The sequence below is a fragment of the Ranitomeya variabilis genome, chromosome 6 (assembly GCF_051348905.1).
Source record: "Ranitomeya variabilis isolate aRanVar5 chromosome 6, aRanVar5.hap1, whole genome shotgun sequence".
Classification (NCBI taxonomy): Eukaryota; Metazoa; Chordata; class Amphibia; order Anura; family Dendrobatidae; genus Ranitomeya; species Ranitomeya variabilis.
In genome coordinates, this window is record NC_135237.1 from 2,967,159 (window position 1) to 2,987,847 (window position 20,689).

The following is a 20,689-nucleotide window of genomic DNA, read 5'->3' on the forward strand; positions in this document are numbered from 1 at the left end:
TGTGTGGTATAACTATGAGGGGGAGCAGGAGAATACTGGGAGATGGGGTATAATTATAGGGTGTGTGGTATAATTATGAAGGGGAACAGGAGAATACTGGGAGACGGGGTATAATTATGGGGTGTGTGGTATAACTATGAGGGGGAGCAGGAGAATACTGGGAGATGGGGTATAATTATAGGGTGTGGTATAATTATGGGAGTGAGCAGGAGAATACTGGGAGATGGGGTATAATTATGGGGTGTGTGGTATAATTATAAGGTGTGTGGTATAATTATGGGAGTGAGCAGGAGAATACTGGGAGACGGGGTATAATTATGGGGTGTGTGGTATAATTATGAGGGGGAACAGGAGAATACTGGGAGACGGGGTATAATTATAGGGTGTGTGGTATAATTATGAGGGTGAGCAGGAGAATACTGGGAGACGGGGTATAATTATAGGGTGTGTGGTATAATTATGGGAGTGAGCAGGAGAATACTGGGAGACGGGGGTATAATTATAGGGTGTGTGGTATAATTATGAGGGGGAGCAGGAGAATACTGGGAGATGGGGTATAATTATGGGGTGTGTGGTATAATTATGAGGGTGAGCAGGAGAATACTGGGAGCCGGGGGTATAATTATAGGGTGTGTGGTATAATTATGAGGGTGAGCAGGAGAATACTGGGAGACGGGGTATAATTATAGGGTGTGTGGTGTAATTATGAGGGTGAGCAGGAGAATACTGGGAGACGGGGTATAATTATAGGGTGTGTGGTATAATTATGAGGGGGAGCAGGAGAATACTGGGAGACGGGGTATAATTATGGGGTGTGTGGTGTAAGTATGAGGGGGAGCAGGAGAATACTGGGAGCCGGGGTATAATTATAGGGTGTGTGGTATAATTATGAGGGTGAGCAGGAGAATACTGGGAGCCGGGGGTATAATTATAGGGTGTGTGGTATAATTATGAGGGTGAGCAGGAGAATACTGGGAGACGGGGTATAATTATAGGGTGTGTGGTATAATTATGAGGGGGAGCAGGAGAATACTGGGAGGCGGGGTATAATTATAGGGTGTGTGGTATAATTATGGGGGTGAGCATGAGAATACTGGGAGGCGGGGTATAATTATAGGGTGTGTGGTGTAATTATGAGGGTGAGCAGGAGAATACTGGGAGACGGGGTATAATTATAGGGTGTGTGGTATAATTATGAGGGGGAGCAGGAGAATACTGGGAGACGGGGTATAATTATAGGGTGTGTGGTATAACTATGAGGGGGAGCAGGAGAATACTGGGAGCCGGGGGTATAATTATAGGGTGTGTGGTATAATTATGAGGGGGAGCAGGAGAATACTGGGAGACGGGGTATAATTATAGGGTGTGTGGTATAATTATGAGGGGGAACAGGAGAATACTGGGAGACGGGGTATAATTATGGGGTGTGTGGTAAAATTATGAGGGGGAACAGGAGAATACTGGGAGACGGGGTATAATTATAGGGTGTGTGGTATAATTATGAGGGGGAACAGGAGAATACTGGGAGACGGGGTATAATTATAGGGTGTGTGGTATAATTATGAGGAGGAACAGGAGAATACTGGGAGCCGGGGTATAATTATAGGGTGTGTGGTATAATTATGAGGGGGAGCAGGAGAATACTGGGAGCCGGGGTATAATTATAGGGTGTGTGGTATAATTATGAGGGGGAGCAGGAGAATACTGGGAGACGGGGTATAATTATAGGGTGTGTGGTATAATTATGAGGGTGAGCAGGAGAATACTGGGAGCCGGGGGTATAATTATAGGGTGTGTGGTATAATTATGAGGGTGAGCAGGAGAATACTGGGAGACGGGGTATAATTATAGGGTGTGTGGTATAATTATGAGGGGGAGCAGGAGAATACTGGGAGACGGGGTATAATTATGGGGTGTGTGGTGTAAGTATGAGGGGGAGCAGGAGAATACTGGGAGACGGGGTATAATTATAGGGTGTGTGGTATAATTATGAGGGGGAGCAGGAGAATACTGGGAGCCGGGGTATAATTATAGGGTGTGTGGTATAACTATGAGGGTGAGCAGGAGAATACTGAGAGATGGGGTATAATTATGGGGTGTGTGGTGTAATTATGAGGGGGAGCAGGAGAATACTGGGAGACGGGGTATAATTATAGGGTGTGTGGTATAATTATGGGAGTGAGCAGGAGAATACTGGGAGACGGGGGTATAATTATAGGGTGTGTGGTATAATTATGAGGGGGAACAGGAGAATACTGGGAGATGGGGTATAATTATAGGGTGTGTGGTATAATTATGAGGGGGAGCAGGAGAATACTGGGAGACGGGGTATAATTATAGGGTGTGTGGTATAATTATGAGGGGGAGCAGGAGAATACTGGGAGACGGGGTATAATTATGGGGTGTGTGGTATAATTATGAGGGGGAGCAGGAGAATACTGGGAGATGGGGTATAATTATAGGGTGTGTGGTATAATTATGAGGGGGAACAGGAGAATACTGGGAGATGGGGTATAATTATAGGGTGTGTGGTGTAATTATGAGGGGGAGCAGGAGAATACTGGGAGACGGGGTATAATTATAGGGTGTGTGGTATAATTATGAGGGGGAACAGGAGAATACTGGGAGCCGGGGTATAATTATAGGGTGTGTGGTATAATTATGAGGGGGAGCAGGAGAATACTGGGAGCCGGGGGTATAATTATAGGGTGTGTGGTATAACTATGAGGGTGAGCAGGAGAATACTGAGAGACGGGGTATAATTATAGGGTGTGTGGTATAATTATGAGGGTGAACAGGAGAATACTGGGAGACGGGGTATAATTATAGGGTGTGTGGCATAATTATGAGAGGGAGCAGGAGAATACTGGGAGCCGGGGTATAATTATGGGGTGTGTGGTGTAATTATGAGGGGGAGCAGGAGAATACTGGGAGATGGGGTATAATTATAGGGTGTGTGGTATAATTATGAGGGTGAACAGGAGAATACTGGGAGACGGGGTATAATTATGGGGTGTGTGGTGTAATTATGAGGGGGAACAGGAGAATACTGGGAGACGGGGTATAATTATAGGGTGTGTGGTATAATTATGAGGGGGAGCAGGAGAATACTGGGAGCCGGGGGTATAATTATAGGGTGTGTGGTATAACTATGAGGGTGAGCAGGAGAATACTGAGAGACGGGGTATAATTATAGGGTGTGTGGTATAATTATGAGGGTGAACAGGAGAATACTGGGAGACGGGGTATAATTATAGGGTGTGTGGCATAATTATGAGGGGGAGCAGGAGAATACTGGGAGCCGGGGTATAATTATAGGGTGTGTGGTATAATTATGGGAGTGAGCAGGAGAATACTGGGAGACGGGGTATAATTATGGGGTGTGTGGTGTAATTATGAGGGGGAGCAGGAGAATACTGGGAGACGGGGTATAATTATAGGGTGTGTGGTGTAATTATGAGGGGGAGCAGGAGAATACTGGGAGATGGGGTATAATTATAGGGTGTGTGGTATAATTATGAGGGTGAACAGGAGAATACTGGGAGATGGGGTATAATTATAGGGTGTGTGGTATAATTATGAGGGTGAACAGGAGAATACTGGGAGATGGGGTATAATTATAGGGTGTGTGGTATAATTATGAGGGTGAACAGGAGAATACTGGGAGATGGGGTATAATTATAGGGTGTGTGGTATAATTATGAGGGGGAGCAGGAGAATACTGGGAGCCGGGGTATAATTATGGGGTGTGTGGTGTAATTATGAGGGGGAGCAGGAGAATACTGGGAGATGGGGTATAATTATAGGGTGTGTGGTATAATTATGAGGGGGAACAGGAGAATACTGGGAGACGGGGTATAATTATAGGGTGTGTGGTATAATTATGAGGAGGAGCAGGACAATACTGGGAGATGGGGTATAATTATGGGGTGTGTGGTGTAATTATGAGGGGTAGCAGGAGAATACTGGGAGATGGGGTATAATTATAGGGTGTGTGGTGTAATTATGAGGGGGAACAGGAGAATACTGGGAGACGGGGTATAATTATAGGGTGTGTGGTATAATTATGAGGGGTAGCAGGAGAATACTGAGAGACGGGGTATAATTATAGGGTGTGTGGTATAACTATGAGGGTGAGCAGGAGAATACTGAGAGACGGGGTATAATTATAGGGTGTGTGGTATAATTATGAGGGGGAACAGGAGAATACTGGGAGACGGGGTATAATTATAGGGTGTGTGGTATAATTATGAGGAGGAGCAGGAGAATACTGGGAGATGGGGTATAATTATAGGGTGTGTGGTATAATTATGAGGGTGAGCAGGAGAATACTGAGAGACGGGGTATAATTATAGGGTGTGTGGTATAATTATGAGGGGGAACAGGAGAATACTGGGAGACGGGGTATAATTATAGGGTGTGTGGTATAATTATGAGGAGGAGCAGGAGAATACTGGGAGATGGGGTATAATTATAGGGTGTGTGGTATAATTATGAGGGGGAGCAGGAGAATACTGGGAGCCGGAGTATAATTATAGGGTGTGTGGTATAATTATGAGGAGGAGCAGGAGAATACTGGGAGATGGGGTATAATTATGGGGTGTGTGGTGTAATTATGAGGGGGAGCAGGAGAATACTGGGAGACGGGGTATAATTATAGGGTGTGTGGTATAATTATGAGGGTGAACAGGAGAATACTGGGAGATGGGGTATAATTATAGGGTGTGTGGCATAATTATGAGGGGGAGCAGGAGAATACTGGGAGCCGGAGTATAATTATAGGGTGTGTGGTATAATTATGAGGAGGAGCAGGAGAATACTGGGAGATGGGGTATAATTATGGGGTGTGTGGTGTAATTATGAGGGGGAGCAGGAGAATACTGGGAGACGGGGTATAATTATAGGGTGTGTGGTATAATTATGAGGGGTAGCAGGAGAATACTGGGAGATGGGGTATAATTATAGGGTGTATGGTATAATTATGAGGGGGAGCAGGAGAATACTGGGAGCCGGGGTATAATTATAGGGTGTGTGGTATAATTATGAGGGTGAGCAGGAGAATACTGGGAGATGGGGTATAATTATAGGGTGTGTGGTATAATTATGAGGGGGAGCAGGAGAATACTGGGAGATGGGGTATAATTATAGGGTGTGTGGTGTAATTATGAGGGGGAGCAGGAGAATACTGGGAGACGGGGTATAATTATAGGGTGTGTGGTATAATTATGAGGGGTAGCAGGAGAATACTGGGAGACGGGGTATAATTATAGGGTGTATGGTATAATTATGAGGGGGAGCAGGAGAATACTGGGAGCCGGGGTATAATTATAGGGTGTGTGGTGTAATTATGAGGGGGAGCAGGAGAATACTGGGAGATGGGGTATAATTATAGGGTGTATGGTATAATTATGAGGGGGAGCAGGAGAATACTGGGAGACGGGGTATAATTATAGGGTGTGTGGTATAACTATGAGGGTGAGCAGGAGAATACTGAGAGACGGGGTATAATTATAGGGTGTGTGATATAATTATGAGGGGGAACAGGAGAATACTGGGAGACGGGGTATAATTATAGGGTGTGTGGTATAATTATGAGGAGGAGCAGGAGAATACTGGGAGATGGGGTATAATTATGGGGTGTGTGGTGTAATTATGAGGGGGAGCAGGAGAATACTGGGAGACGGGGTATAATTATAGGGTGTGTGGTATAATTATGAGGGGTAGCAGGAGAATACTGGGAGATGGGGTATAATTATAGGGTGTATGGTATAATTATGAGGGGGAGCAGGAGAATACTGGGAGCCGGGGTATAATTATAGGGTGTGTGGTGTAATTATGAGGGGGAGCAGGAGAATACTGGGAGATGGGGTATAATTATAGGGTGTGTGGTATAATTATGAGGGGGAGCAGGAGAATACTGGGAGATGGGGTATAATTATGGGGTGTGTGGTGTAATTATGAGGGGGAGCAGGAGAATACTGGGAGACGGGGTTTAATTATAGGGTGTGTGGTATAATTATGAGGGGTAGCAGGAGAATACTGGGAGATGGGGTATAATTATAGGGTGTATGGTATAATTATGAGGGGGAGCAGGAGAATACTGGGAGCCGGGGTATAATTATAGGGTGTGTGGTGTAATTATGAGGGGGAGCAGGAGAATACTGGGAGATGGGGTATAATTATAGGGTGTGTGGTATAATTATGAGGGGGAGCAGGAGAATACTGGGAGATGGGGTATAATTATAGGGTGTGTGGTATAATTATGAGGGGGAGCAGGAGAATACTGGGAGACGGGGTATAATTATAGGGTGTGTGGTATAATTATGAGGGGGAACAGGAGAATACTGGGAGATGGGGTATAATTATAGGGTGTGTGGTATAATTATGAGGGGGAGCAGGAGAATACTGGGAGATGGGGTATAATTATAGGGTGTGTGGTATAATTATGAGGGGGAGCAGGAGAATACTGGGAGACGGGGTATAATTATAGGGTGTGTGGTATAATTATGAGGGGGAACAGGAGAATACTGGGAGACGGGGTATAATTATAGGGTGTGTGGCATAATTATGAGGAGGAGCAGGAGAATACTGAGAGACGGGGTATAATTATAGGGTGTGTGGCATAATTATGAGGGGGAACAGGAGAATACTGGGAGACGGGGTATAATTATAGGGTGTGTGGTATAATTATGAGGAGGAGCAGGAGAATACTGAGAGACGGGGTATAATTATAGGGTGTGTGGCATAATTATGAGGGGGAGCAGGAGAATACTGGGAGCCGGAGTATAATTATAGGGTGTGTGGTATAATTATGAGGAGGAGCAGGAGAATACTGGGAGATGGGGTATAATTATGGGGTGTGTGGTGTAATTATGAGGGGGAGCAGGAGAATACTGGGAGACGGGGTATAATTATAGGGTGTGTGGTATAATTATGAGGGGTAGCAGGAGAATACTGGGAGATGGGGTATAATTATAGGGTGTATGGTATAATTATGAGGGGGAGCAGGAGAATACTGGGAGCCGGGGTATAATTATAGGGTGTGTGGTGTAATTATGAGGGGGAGCAGGAGAATACTGGGAGATGGGGTATAATTATAGGGTGTGTGGTATAATTATGAGGGGGAGCAGGAGAATACTGGGAGATGGGGTATAATTATAGGGTGTGTGGTATAATTATGAGGGGGAGCAGGAGAATACTGGGAGACGGGGTATAATTATAGGGTGTGTGGTATAATTATGAGGGGGAACAGGAGAATACTGGGAGATGGGGTATAATTATAGGGTGTGTGGTATAATTATGAGGGGGAGCAGGAGAATACTGGGAGATGGGGTATAATTATAGGGTGTGTGGTATAATTATGAGGGGGAGCAGGAGAATACTGGGAGACGGGGTATAATTATAGGGTGTGTGGTATAATTATGAGGGGGAACAGGAGAATACTGGGAGACGGGGTATAATTATAGGGTGTGTGGCATAATTATGAGGAGGAGCAGGAGAATACTGAGAGACGGGGTATAATTATAGGGTGTGTGGCATAATTATGAGGGGGAACAGGAGAATACTGGGAGACGGGGTATAATTATAGGGTGTGTGGTATAATTATGAGGAGGAGCAGGAGAATACTGAGAGACGGGGTATAATTATAGGGTGTGTGGCATAATTATGAGGGGGAGCAGGAGAATACTGGGAGCCGGAGTATAATTATAGGGTGTGTGGTATAATTATGAGGAGGAGCAGGAGAATACTGGGAGATGGGGTATAATTATGGGGTGTGTGGTGTAATTATGAGGGGGAGCAGGAGAATACTGGGAGACGGGGTATAATTATAGGGTGTGTGGTATAATTATGAGGGGAAGCAGGAGAATACTGGGAGATGGGGTATAATTATAGGGTGTATGCCTGTATGGTATAATTATGAGGGGAAGCAGGAGAATACTGGGAGATGGGGTATAATTATAGGGTGTATGGTATAATTATGAGGGGGAGCAGGAGAATACTGGGAGCCGGGGTATAATTATAGGGTGTGTGGTGTAATTATGAGGGGGAGCAGGAGAATACTGGGAGACGGGGTATAATTATGGGGTGTGTGGTGTAATTATGAGGGGGAGCAGGAGAATACTGGGAGACGGGGTATAATTATGGGGTGTGTGGTATAATTATGAGGGGGAACAGGAGAATACTGGGAGATGGGGTATAATTATAGGGTGTGTGGTATAATTATGAGGGGGAGCAGGAGAATACTGGGAGATGGGGTATAATTATAGGGTGTGTGGTATAATTATGAGGGGGAGCAGGAGAATACTGGGAGACGGGGTATAATTATAGGGTGTGTGGTATAATTATGAGGGGGAACAGGAGAATACTGGGAGACGGGGTATAATTATGGGGTGTGTGGTAAAATTATGAGGGGGAACAGGAGAATACTGGGAGACGGGGTATAATTATGGGGTGTGTGGTATAATTATGAGGGGGAGCAGGAGAATACTGGGAGACGGGGTATAATTATAGGGTGTGTGGTATAATTATGAGGGGTAGCAGGAGAATACTGGGAGATGGGGTATAATTATAGGGTGTATGGTATAATTATGAGGGGGAGCAGGAGAATACTGGGAGCCGGGGTATAATTATAGGGTGTGTGGTGTAATTATGAGGGGGAGCAGGAGAATACTGGGAGATGGGGTATAATTATAGGGTGTGTGGTATAATTATGAGGGGGAGCAGGAGAATACTGGGAGATGGGGTATAATTATGGGGTGTGTGGTGTAATTATGAGGGGGAGCAGGAGAATACTGGGAGACGGGGTTTAATTATAGGGTGTGTGGTATAATTATGAGGGGTAGCAGGAGAATACTGGGAGATGGGGTATAATTATAGGGTGTATGGTATAATTATGAGGGGGAGCAGGAGAATACTGGGAGCCGGGGTATAATTATAGGGTGTGTGGTGTAATTATGAGGGGGAGCAGGAGAATACTGGGAGATGGGGTATAATTATAGGGTGTGTGGTATAATTATGAGGGGGAGCAGGAGAATACTGGGAGATGGGGTATAATTATAGGGTGTGTGGTATAATTATGAGGGGGAGCAGGAGAATACTGGGAGACGGGGTATAATTATAGGGTGTGTGGTATAATTATGAGGGGGAACAGGAGAATACTGGGAGATGGGGTATAATTATAGGGTGTGTGGTATAATTATGAGGGGGAGCAGGAGAATACTGGGAGATGGGGTATAATTATAGGGTGTGTGGTATAATTATGAGGGGGAGCAGGAGAATACTGGGAGACGGGGTATAATTATAGGGTGTGTGGTATAATTATGAGGGGGAACAGGAGAATACTGGGAGACGGGGTATAATTATAGGGTGTGTGGCATAATTATGAGGAGGAGCAGGAGAATACTGAGAGACGGGGTATAATTATAGGGTGTGTGGCATAATTATGAGGGGGAACAGGAGAATACTGGGAGACGGGGTATAATTATAGGGTGTGTGGTATAATTATGAGGAGGAGCAGGAGAATACTGAGAGACGGGGTATAATTATAGGGTGTGTGGCATAATTATGAGGGGGAGCAGGAGAATACTGGGAGCCGGAGTATAATTATAGGGTGTGTGGTATAATTATGAGGAGGAGCAGGAGAATACTGGGAGATGGGGTATAATTATGGGGTGTGTGGTGTAATTATGAGGGGGAGCAGGAGAATACTGGGAGACGGGGTATAATTATAGGGTGTGTGGTATAATTATGAGGGGTAGCAGGAGAATACTGGGAGATGGGGTATAATTATAGGGTGTATGGTATAATTATGAGGGGGAGCAGGAGAATACTGGGAGCCGGGGTATAATTATAGGGTGTGTGGTGTAATTATGAGGGGGAGCAGGAGAATACTGGGAGATGGGGTATAATTATAGGGTGTGTGGTATAATTATGAGGGGGAGCAGGAGAATACTGGGAGATGGGGTATAATTATAGGGTGTGTGGTATAATTATGAGGGGGAGCAGGAGAATACTGGGAGACGGGGTATAATTATAGGGTGTGTGGTATAATTATGAGGGGGAACAGGAGAATACTGGGAGATGGGGTATAATTATAGGGTGTGTGGTATAATTATGAGGGGGAGCAGGAGAATACTGGGAGATGGGGTATAATTATAGGGTGTGTGGTATAATTATGAGGGGGAGCAGGAGAATACTGGGAGACGGGGTATAATTATAGGGTGTGTGGTATAATTATGAGGGGGAACAGGAGAATACTGGGAGACGGGGTATAATTATAGGGTGTGTGGCATAATTATGAGGAGGAGCAGGAGAATACTGAGAGACGGGGTATAATTATAGGGTGTGTGGCATAATTATGAGGGGGAACAGGAGAATACTGGGAGACGGGGTATAATTATAGGGTGTGTGGTATAATTATGAGGAGGAGCAGGAGAATACTGAGAGACGGGGTATAATTATAGGGTGTGTGGCATAATTATGAGGGGGAGCAGGAGAATACTGGGAGCCGGAGTATAATTATAGGGTGTGTGGTATAATTATGAGGAGGAGCAGGAGAATACTGGGAGATGGGGTATAATTATGGGGTGTGTGGTGTAATTATGAGGGGGAGCAGGAGAATACTGGGAGACGGGGTATAATTATAGGGTGTGTGGTATAATTATGAGGGGAAGCAGGAGAATACTGGGAGATGGGGTATAATTATAGGGTGTATGCCTGTATGGTATAATTATGAGGGGAAGCAGGAGAATACTGGGAGATGGGGTATAATTATAGGGTGTATGGTATAATTATGAGGGGGAGCAGGAGAATACTGGGAGCCGGGGTATAATTATAGGGTGTGTGGTGTAATTATGAGGGGGAGCAGGAGAATACTGGGAGACGGGGTATAATTATGGGGTGTGTGGTGTAATTATGAGGGGGAGCAGGAGAATACTGGGAGACGGGGTATAATTATGGGGTGTGTGGTATAATTATGAGGGGGAACAGGAGAATACTGGGAGATGGGGTATAATTATAGGGTGTGTGGTATAATTATGAGGGGGAGCAGGAGAATACTGGGAGATGGGGTATAATTATAGGGTGTGTGGTATAATTATGAGGGGGAGCAGGAGAATACTGGGAGACGGGGTATAATTATAGGGTGTGTGGTATAATTATGAGGGGGAACAGGAGAATACTGGGAGACGGGGTATAATTATGGGGTGTGTGGTAAAATTATGAGGGGGAACAGGAGAATACTGGGAGACGGGGTATAATTATGGGGTGTGTGGTATAATTATGAGGGGGAGCAGGAGAATACTGGGAGACGGGGTATAATTATAGGGTGTGTGGTATAATTATGAGGGGGAACAGGAGAATACTGGGAGACGGGGTATAATTATGGGGTGTGTGGTATAATTATGAGGGGGAGCAGGAGAATACTGGGAGACGGGGTATAATTATGGGGTGTGTGGTATAATTATGAGGGGGAGCAGGAGAATACTGGGAGACGGGGTATAATTATAGGGTGTGTGGCATAATTATGAGGGGGAGCAGGAGAATACTGGGAGACGGGGTATAATTATGGGGTGTGTGGTATAATTATGAGGGGGAGCAGGAGAATACTGGGAGATGGGGTATAATTATGGGGTGTGTGGTATAATTATGAGGGGTAGCAGGAGAATACTGGGAGATGGGGTATAATTATGGGGTGTGTGGTATAATTATGAGGGGTAGCAGGAGAATACTGGGAGATGGGGTATAATTATAGGGTGTGTGGTATAATTATGAGGGTGAACAGGAGAATACTGGGAGACGGGGTATAATTATAGGGTGTGTGGCATAATTATGAGGGGGAGCAGGAGAATACTGGGAGCCGGGGTATAATTATGGGGTGTGTGGTGTAATTATGAGGGGGAGCAGGAGAATACTGGGAGATGGGGTATAATTATAGGGTGTGTGGTATAATTATGAGGGGGAGCAGGAGAATACTGGGAGACGGGGTATAATTATGGGGTGTGTGGTGTAATTATGAGGGGGAGCAGGAGAATACTGGGAGACGGGGTATAATTATGGGGTGTGTGGTATAATTATGAGGGGGAGCAGGAGAATACTGGGAGCCGGGGGTATAATTATGGGGTGTGTGGTGTAATTATGAGGGGGAGCAGGAGAATACTGGGAGCCGGGGGTATAATTATAGGGTGTGTGGTATAACTATGAGGGTGAGCAGGAGAAAACTGGGAGATGGGATATAATTATGGGGTGTGTGGTGTAATTATGAGGGGGAGCAGGAGAATACTGGGAGACGGGGTATAATTATGGGGTGTGTGGTGTAATTATGAGGGGGAACAGGAGAATACTGGGAGACGGGGTATAATTATAGGGTGTGTGGTATAATTATGAGGGGGAGCAGGAGAATACTGGGAGACGGGGTATAATTATAGGGTGTGGTATAATTATGAGGGGGAGCAGGAGAATACTGGGAGACGGGGTATAATTATAGGGTGTGGTATAATTATGAGGGGGAGTAGGAGAATACTGGGAGACGGGGTATAATTATACGGTGTGTGGTATAATTATGAGGGGGAGCAGGAGAATACTGGGAGACGGGGTATAATTATAGGGTGTGTGGTATAATTATGAGGGGGAACAGGAGAATACTGGGAGACGGGGTATAATTATAGGGTGTGTGGTATAATTATGAGGAGGAACGGGAGAATACTGGGAGACGGGGTATAATTATAGGGTGTGTGGTATAATTATGAGGGGGAGCAGGAGAATACTGGGAGACGGGATATAATTATAGGGTGTGTGGTATAATTATGAGGGGGAGCAGGAGAATACTGGGAGACGGGGTATAATTATAGGGTGTGTGGTATAATTATGAGGGGGAACAGGAGAATACTGGGAGACGGGGTATAATTATAGGGTGTGTGGTATAATTATGAGGGTGAGCAGGAGAATACTGGGAGCCGGGGTATAATTATAGGGTGTGTGGTGTAATTATGAGGGGGAACAGGAGAATACTGGGAGACGGGGTATAATTATAGGGTGTGTGGTATAATTATGAGGGGGAGCAGGAGAATACTGAGAGACGGGGTATAATTATAGGGTGTGTGGTATAACTATGAGGGTGAGCAGGAGAATACTGAGAGACGGGGTATAATTATAGGGTGTGTGGTGTAATTATGAGGGGGAACAGGAGAATACTGGGAGACGGGGTATAATTATAGGGTGTGCGGTATAATTATGAGGGGGAGCAGGAGAATACTGGGAGACGGGGTATAATTATAGGGTGTGTGGTGTAATTATGAGGAGGAACAGGAGAATACTGGGAGACGGGGTATAATTATAGGGTGTGTGGTGTAATTATGAGGGGGAGCAGGAGAATACTGGGAGATGGGGTATAATTATGGGGTGTGTGGTGTAATTATGAGGGGTAGCAGGAGAATACTGGGAGACGGGGTATAATTATAGGGTGTGTGGTATAATTATGAGGGGTAGCAGGAGAATACTGGGAGATGGGGTATAATTATAGGGTGTGTGGTATAATTATGAGGGGGAGCAGGAGAATACTGGGAGATGGGGTATAATTATAGGGTGTGTGGTATAATTATGAGGAGGAGCAGGAGAATACTGGGAGACGGGGTATAATTATAGGGTGTGTGGTATAATTATGAGGGGGAGCAGGAGAATACTGGGAGACGGGGTATAATTATAGGGTGTGTGGTATAATTATGAGGGGGAACAGGAGAATACTGGGAGACGGGGTATAATTATAGGGTGTGTGGTATAATTATGAGGGTGAGCAGGAGAATACTGGGAGCCGGGGTATAATTATAGGGTGTGTGGTGTAATTATGAGGGGGAACAGGAGAATACTGGGAGACGGGGTATAATTATAGGGTGTGTGGTATAATTATGAGGGGGAACAGGAGAATACTGGGAGCCGGGGTATAATTATAGGGTGTGTGGTATAACTATGAGGGTGAGCAGGAGAATACTGAGAGCCAGGGGTATAATTATAGGGTGTGTGGTATAATTATGAGGGTGAGCAGGAGAATACTGGGAGACGGGGTATAATTATAGGGTGTGTGGTATAATTATGAGGGGGAGCAGGAGAATACTGGGAGACGGGGTATAATTATAGGGTGTGTGGTATAATTATGAGGGGGAGCAGGAGAATACTGGGAGCCGGGGTATAATTATAGGGTGTGTGGTATAATTATGAGGGGGAGCAGGAGAATACTGGGAGATGGGGTATAATTATAGGGTGTGTGGCATAATTATGAGGGGGAGCAGGAGAATACTGGGAGCCGGAGTATAATTATAGGGTGTGTGGTATAATTATGAGGAGGAGCAGGAGAATACTGGGAGATGGGGTATAATTATAGGGTGTGTGGTATAATTATGAGGGTGAGCAGGAGAATACTGAGAGACGGGGTATAATTATAGGGTGTGTGGTATAATTATGAGGGGGAACAGGAGAATACTGGGAGACGGGGTATAATTATAGGGTGTGTGGTATAATTATGAGGAGGAGCAGGAGAATACTGGGAGATGGGGTATAATTATAGGGTGTGTGGCATAATTATGAGGGGGAGCAGGAGAATACTGGGAGCCGGAGTATAATTATAGGGTGTGTGGTATAATTATGAGGAGGAGCAGGAGAATACTGGGAGATGGGGTATAATTATAGGGTGTGTGGTATAATTATGAGGGTGAGCAGGAGAATACTGGGAGATGGGGTATAATTATGGGGTGTGTGGTGTAATTATGAGGGGGAGCAGGAGAATACTGGGAGACGGGGTATAATTATAGGGTGTGTGGTATAATTATGAGGGGTAGCAGGAGAATACTGGGAGATGGGGTATAATTATAGGGTGTATGGTATAATTATGAGGGGGAGCAGGAGAATACTGGGAGCCGGGGTATAATTATAGGGTGTGTGGTGTAATTATGAGGGGGAGCAGGAGAATACTGGGAGATGGGGTATAATTATAGGGTGTATGGTATAATTATGAGGGGGAGCAGGAGAATACTGGGAGACGGGGTATAATTATAGGGTGTGTGGTATAACTATGAGGGTGAGCAGGAGAATACTGAGAGACGGGGTATAATTATAGGGTGTGTGGTATAATTATGAGGGGGAACAGGAGAATACTGGGAGACGGGGTATAATTATAGGGTGTGTGGTATAATTATGAGGAGGAGCAGGAGAATACTGGGAGATGGGGTATAATTATAGGGTGTGTGGCATAATTATGAGGGGGAGCAGGAGAATACTGGGAGCCGGAGTATAATTATAGGGTGTGTGGTATAATTATGAGGAGGAGCAGGAGAATACTGGGAGATGGGGTATAATTATAGGGTGTGTGGTGTAATTATGAGGGGGAGCAGGAGAATACTGGGAGACGGGGTATAATTATGGGGTGTGTGGTGTAATTATGAGGGGGAGCAGGAGAATACTGGGAGACGGGGTATAATTATGGGGTGTGTGGTGTAATTATGAAGGGGAGCAGGAGAATACTGGGAGACGGGGTATAATTATAGGGTGTGTGGTGTAATTATGAGGGGGAGCAGGAGAATACTGGGAGACGGGGTATAATTATAGGGTGTGTGGTATAATTATGAGGGGAAACAGGAGAATACTGGGAGACGGGGTATAATTATAGGGTGTGTGGTATAATTATGAGGGGGAGCAGGAGAATACTGGGAGACGGGGTATAATTATAGGGTGTGTGGTATAATTATGAGGGGGAACAGGAGAATACTGGGAGACGGGGTATAATTATAGGGTGTGTGGTATAATTATGAGGGGGAGCAGGAGAATACTGGGAGATGGGGTATAATTATAGGGTGTGTGGTATAATTATGAGGGGGAGCAGGAGAATACTGGGAGACGGGGTATAATTATAGGGTGTGTGGTATAATTATGAGGGGGAACAGGAGAATACTGGGAGGCGGGGTATAATTATGGGGTGTGTGGTATAATTATGAGGGGGAGCAGGAGAATACTGGGAGACGGGGTATAATTATAGGGTGTGTGGTATAATTATGAGGGGGAACAGGAGAATACTGGGAGACGGGGTATAATTATGGGGTGTGTGGTATAATTATGAGGGGGAGCAGGAGAATACTGGGAGACGGGGTATAATTATGGGGTGTGTGGTATAATTATGAGGGGGAGCAGGAGAATACTGGGAGACGGGGTATAATTATAGGGTGTGTGGCATAATTATGAGGGGGAGCAGGAGAATACTGGGAGACGGGGTATAATTATGGGGTGTGTGGTATAATTATGAGGGGGAGCAGGAGAATACTGGGAGATGGGGTATAATTATGGGGTGTGTGGTATAATTATGAGGGGTAGCAGGAGAATACTGGGAGATGGGGTATAATTATGGGGTGTGTGGTATAATTATGAGGGGTAGCAGGAGAATACTGGGAGATGGGGTATAATTATGGGGTGTGTGGTATAATTATGAGGGGTAGCAGGAGAATACTGGGAGATGGGGTATAATTATAGGGTGTGTGGTATAATTATGAGGGTGAACAGGAGAATACTGGGAGACGGGGTATAATTATAGGGTGTGTGGCATAATTATGAGGGGGAGCAGGAGAATACTGGGAGCCGGGGTATAATTATGGGGTGTGTGGTGTAATTATGAGGGGGAGCAGGAGAATACTGGGAGATGGGGTATAATTATAGGGTGTGTGGTATAATTATGAGGGGGAGCAGGAGAATACTGGGAGACGGGGTATAATTATGGGGTGTGTGGTGTAATTATGAGGGGGAGCAGGAGAATACTGGGAGACGGGGTATAATTATAGGGTGTGTGGTGTAATTATGAGGGGGAGCAGGAGAATACTGGGAGACGGGGTATAATTATGGGGTGTGTGGTGTAATTATGAGGGGGAGCAGGAGAATACTGGGAGACGGGGTATAATTATGGGGTGTGTGGTGTAATTATGAGGGGGAGCAGGAGAATACTGGGAGACGGGGTATAATTATAGGGTGTGTGGTGTAATTATGACGGGGAGCAGGAGAATACTGGGAGATGGGGTATAATTATAGGGTGTGTGGTATAATTATGAGGGGGAGCAGGAGAATACTGGGAGACGGGGTATAATTATAGGGTGTGTGGTATAATTATGAGGGTGAGCAGGAGAATACTGGGAGACGGGGTATAATTATAGGGTGTGTGGTAAAATTATGAGGGGGAACAGGAGAATACTGGGAGACGGGGTATAATTATGGGGTGTGTGGTAAAATTATGAGGGGGAACAGGAGAATACTGGGAGACGGGGTATAATTATGGGGTGTGTGGTATAATTATGAGGGGGAGCAGGAGAATACTGGGAGACGGGGTATAATTATAGGGTGTGTGGTATAATTATGAGGGGGAACAGGAGAATACTGGGAGACGGGGTATAATTATGAGGTGTGTGGTATAATTATGAGGGGGAGCAGGAGAATATTGGGAGACGGGGTATAATTATGGGGTGTGTGGTATAATTATGAGGGGGAGCAGGAGAATACTGGGAGATGGGGTATAATTATAGGGTGTGTGGTGTAATTATGAGGGGGAGCAGGAGAATACTGGGAGCCGGGGTATAATTATAGGGGGTGTGGTATAACTATGAGGGTGAGCAGGAGAATACTGGGAGACGGGGTATAATTATGGGGTGTGTGGTATAACTATGAGGGTGAGCAGGAGAATACTGGGAGACGGGGTATAATTATAGGGTGTGCGGTATAATTATGAGGGGGAGCAGGAGAATACTGGGAGACGGGGTATAATTATAGGGTGTGTGGTGTAATTATGAGGAGGAACAGGAGAATACTGGGAGACGGGGTATAATTATAGGGTGTGGTATAATTATGAGGAGGAGCAGGAGAATACTGGGAGACGGGGTATAATTATAGGGTGTGTGGTATAATTATGAGGGGGAACAGGAGAATACTGGGAGACGGGGTATAATTATAGTGTGTGTGGTATAATTATGAGGGGGAGCAGGAGAATACTGGGAGCCGGGGGTATAATTATAGGGTGTGTGGTATAACTATGAGGGTAAGCAGGAGAAAACTGGGAGATGGGGTATAATTATGGGGTGTGTGGTATAATTATGAGGGGTAGCAGGAGAATACTGGGAGACAGGGTATAATTATGGGGTGTGTGGTGTAATTATGAGGGGGAGCAGGAGAATACTGGGAGATGGGGTATAATTATAGGGTGTGTGGTATAATAATGAGGGGGAGCAGGAGAATACTGGGAGACGGGGTATAATTATAGGGTGTGTGGTGTAATTATGAGGGGGAGCAGGAGAATACTGGGAGATGGGGTATAATTATAGGGTGTGTGGTATAATTATGAGGGGGAGCAGGAGAATACTGGGAGCCGGGGTATAATTATAAGGTGTGGTATAATAATGAGGGGGAGCAGGAGAATACTGGGAGCCGGGGTATAATTAAAGGGTGTGTGGTATAACTATGAGGGTGAGCAGGAGAATACTGGGAGACGGGGTATAATTATGGGGTGTGTGGTATAACTATGAGGGTGAGCAGGAGAATACTGGGAGACGGGGTATAATTATAGGGTGTGTGGTATAATTATGAGGGGGAGCAGGAGAATACTGGGAGACGGGGTATAATTATAGGGTGTGGTATAATTATGAGGAGGAGCAGGAGAATACTGGGAGACGGGGTATAATTATAGGGTGTGTGGTATAATTATGAGGGGGAACAGGAGAATACTGGGAGACGGGGTATAATTATAGGGTGTGTGGTATAATTATGAGGGTGAGCAGGAGAATACTGAGAGACGGGGTATAATTATGGGGTGTGTGGTGTAATTATGAGGGGGAGCAGGAGAATACTGGGAGACGGGGTATAATTATGGGGTGTGTGGTGTAATTATGAAGGGGAGCAGGAGAATACTGGGAGACGGGGTATAATTATAGGGTGTGTGGTATAATTATGAGGGGGAACAGGAGAATACTGGGAGACGGGGTATAATTATAGGGTGTGTGGTATAATTATGAGGAGGAGCAGGAGAATACTGGGAGATGGGGTATAATTATAGGGTGTGTGGCATAATTATGAGGGGGAGCAGGAGAATACTGGGAGCCGGAGTATAATTATAGGGTGTGTGGTATAATTATGAGGAGGAGCAGGAGAATACTGGGAGATGGGGTATAATTATAGGGTGTGTGGTATAATTATGAGGGTGAGCAGGAGAATACTGGGAGATGGGGTATAATTATGGGGTGTGTGGTGTAATTATGAGGGGGAGCAGGAGAATACTGGGAGACGGGGTATAATTATAGGGTGTGTGGTATAATTATGAGGGGTAGCAGGAGAATACTGGGAGATGGGGTATAATTATAGGGTGTATGGTATAATTATGAGGGGGAGCAGGAGAATACTGGGAGCCGGGGTATAATTATAGGGTGTGTGGTGTAATTATGAGGGGGAGCAGGAGAATACTGGGAGATGGGGTATAATTATAGGGTGTATGGTATAATTATGAGGGGGAGCAGGAGAATACTGGGAGACGGGGTATAATTATAGGGTGTGTGGTATAACTATGAGGGTGAGCAGGAGAATACTGAGAGACGGGGTATAATTATAGGGTGTGTGGTATAATTATGAGGGGGAACAGGAGAATACTGGGAGACGGGGTATAATTATAGGGTGTGTGGTATAATTATGAGGAGGAGCAGGAGAATACTGGGAGATGGGGTATAATTATAGGGTGTGTGGCATAATTATGAGGGGGAGCAGGAGAATACTGGGAGCCGGAGTATAATTATAGGGTGTGTGGTATAATTATGAGGAGGAGCAGGAGAATACTGGGAGATGGGGTATAATTATAGGGTGTGTGGTGTAATTATGAGGGGGAGCAGGAGAATACTGGGAGACGGGGTATAATTATGGGGTGTGTGGTGTAATTATGAGGGGGAGCAGGAGAATACTGGGAGACGGGGTATAATTATGGGGTGTGTGGTGTAATTATGAAGGGGAGCAGGAGAATACTGGGAGACGGGGTATAATTATAGGGTGTGTGGTGTAATTATGAGGGGGAGCAGGAGAATACTGGGAGACGGGGTATAATTATAGGGTGTGTGGTATAATTATGAGGGGAAACAGGAGAATACTGGGAGACGGGGTATAATTATAGGGTGTGTGGTATAATTATGAGGGGGAGCAGGAGAATACTGGGAGACGGGGTATAATTATAGGGTGTGTGGTATAATTATGAGGGGGAACAGGAGAATACTGGGAGACGGGGTATAATTATAGGGTGTGTGGTATAATTATGAGGGGGAGCAGGAGAATACTGGGAGATGGGGTATAATTATAGGGTGTGTGGTATAATTATGAGGGGGAGCAGGAGAATACTGGGAGACGGGGTATAATTATAGGGTGTGTGGTATAATTATGAGGGGGAACAGGAGAATACTGGGAGGCGGGGTATAATTATGGGGTGTGTGGTATAATTATGAGGGGGAGCAGGAGAATACTGGGAGACGGGGTATAATTATAGGGTGTGTGGTATAATTATGAGGGGGAACAGGAGAATACTGGGAGACGGGGTATAATTATGGGGTGTGTGGTATAATTATGAGGGGGAGCAGGAGAATACTGGGAGACGGGGTATAATTATGGGGTGTGTGGTATAATTATGAGGGGGAGCAGGAGAATA

The 20,689-nt window shown here is 45.4% G+C and overlaps 1 protein-coding gene across 4 annotated transcripts in view; it reads right to left on the reverse strand.

Moving 5' to 3' along the window:
- AGAP3 (ArfGAP with GTPase domain, ankyrin repeat and PH domain 3) overlaps positions 1-20,689 on the reverse strand; it is a 498,289-nt gene that overhangs the window by 244,762 nt on the left and 232,838 nt on the right. The gene's annotated exons all lie outside the window — the stretch shown is intronic.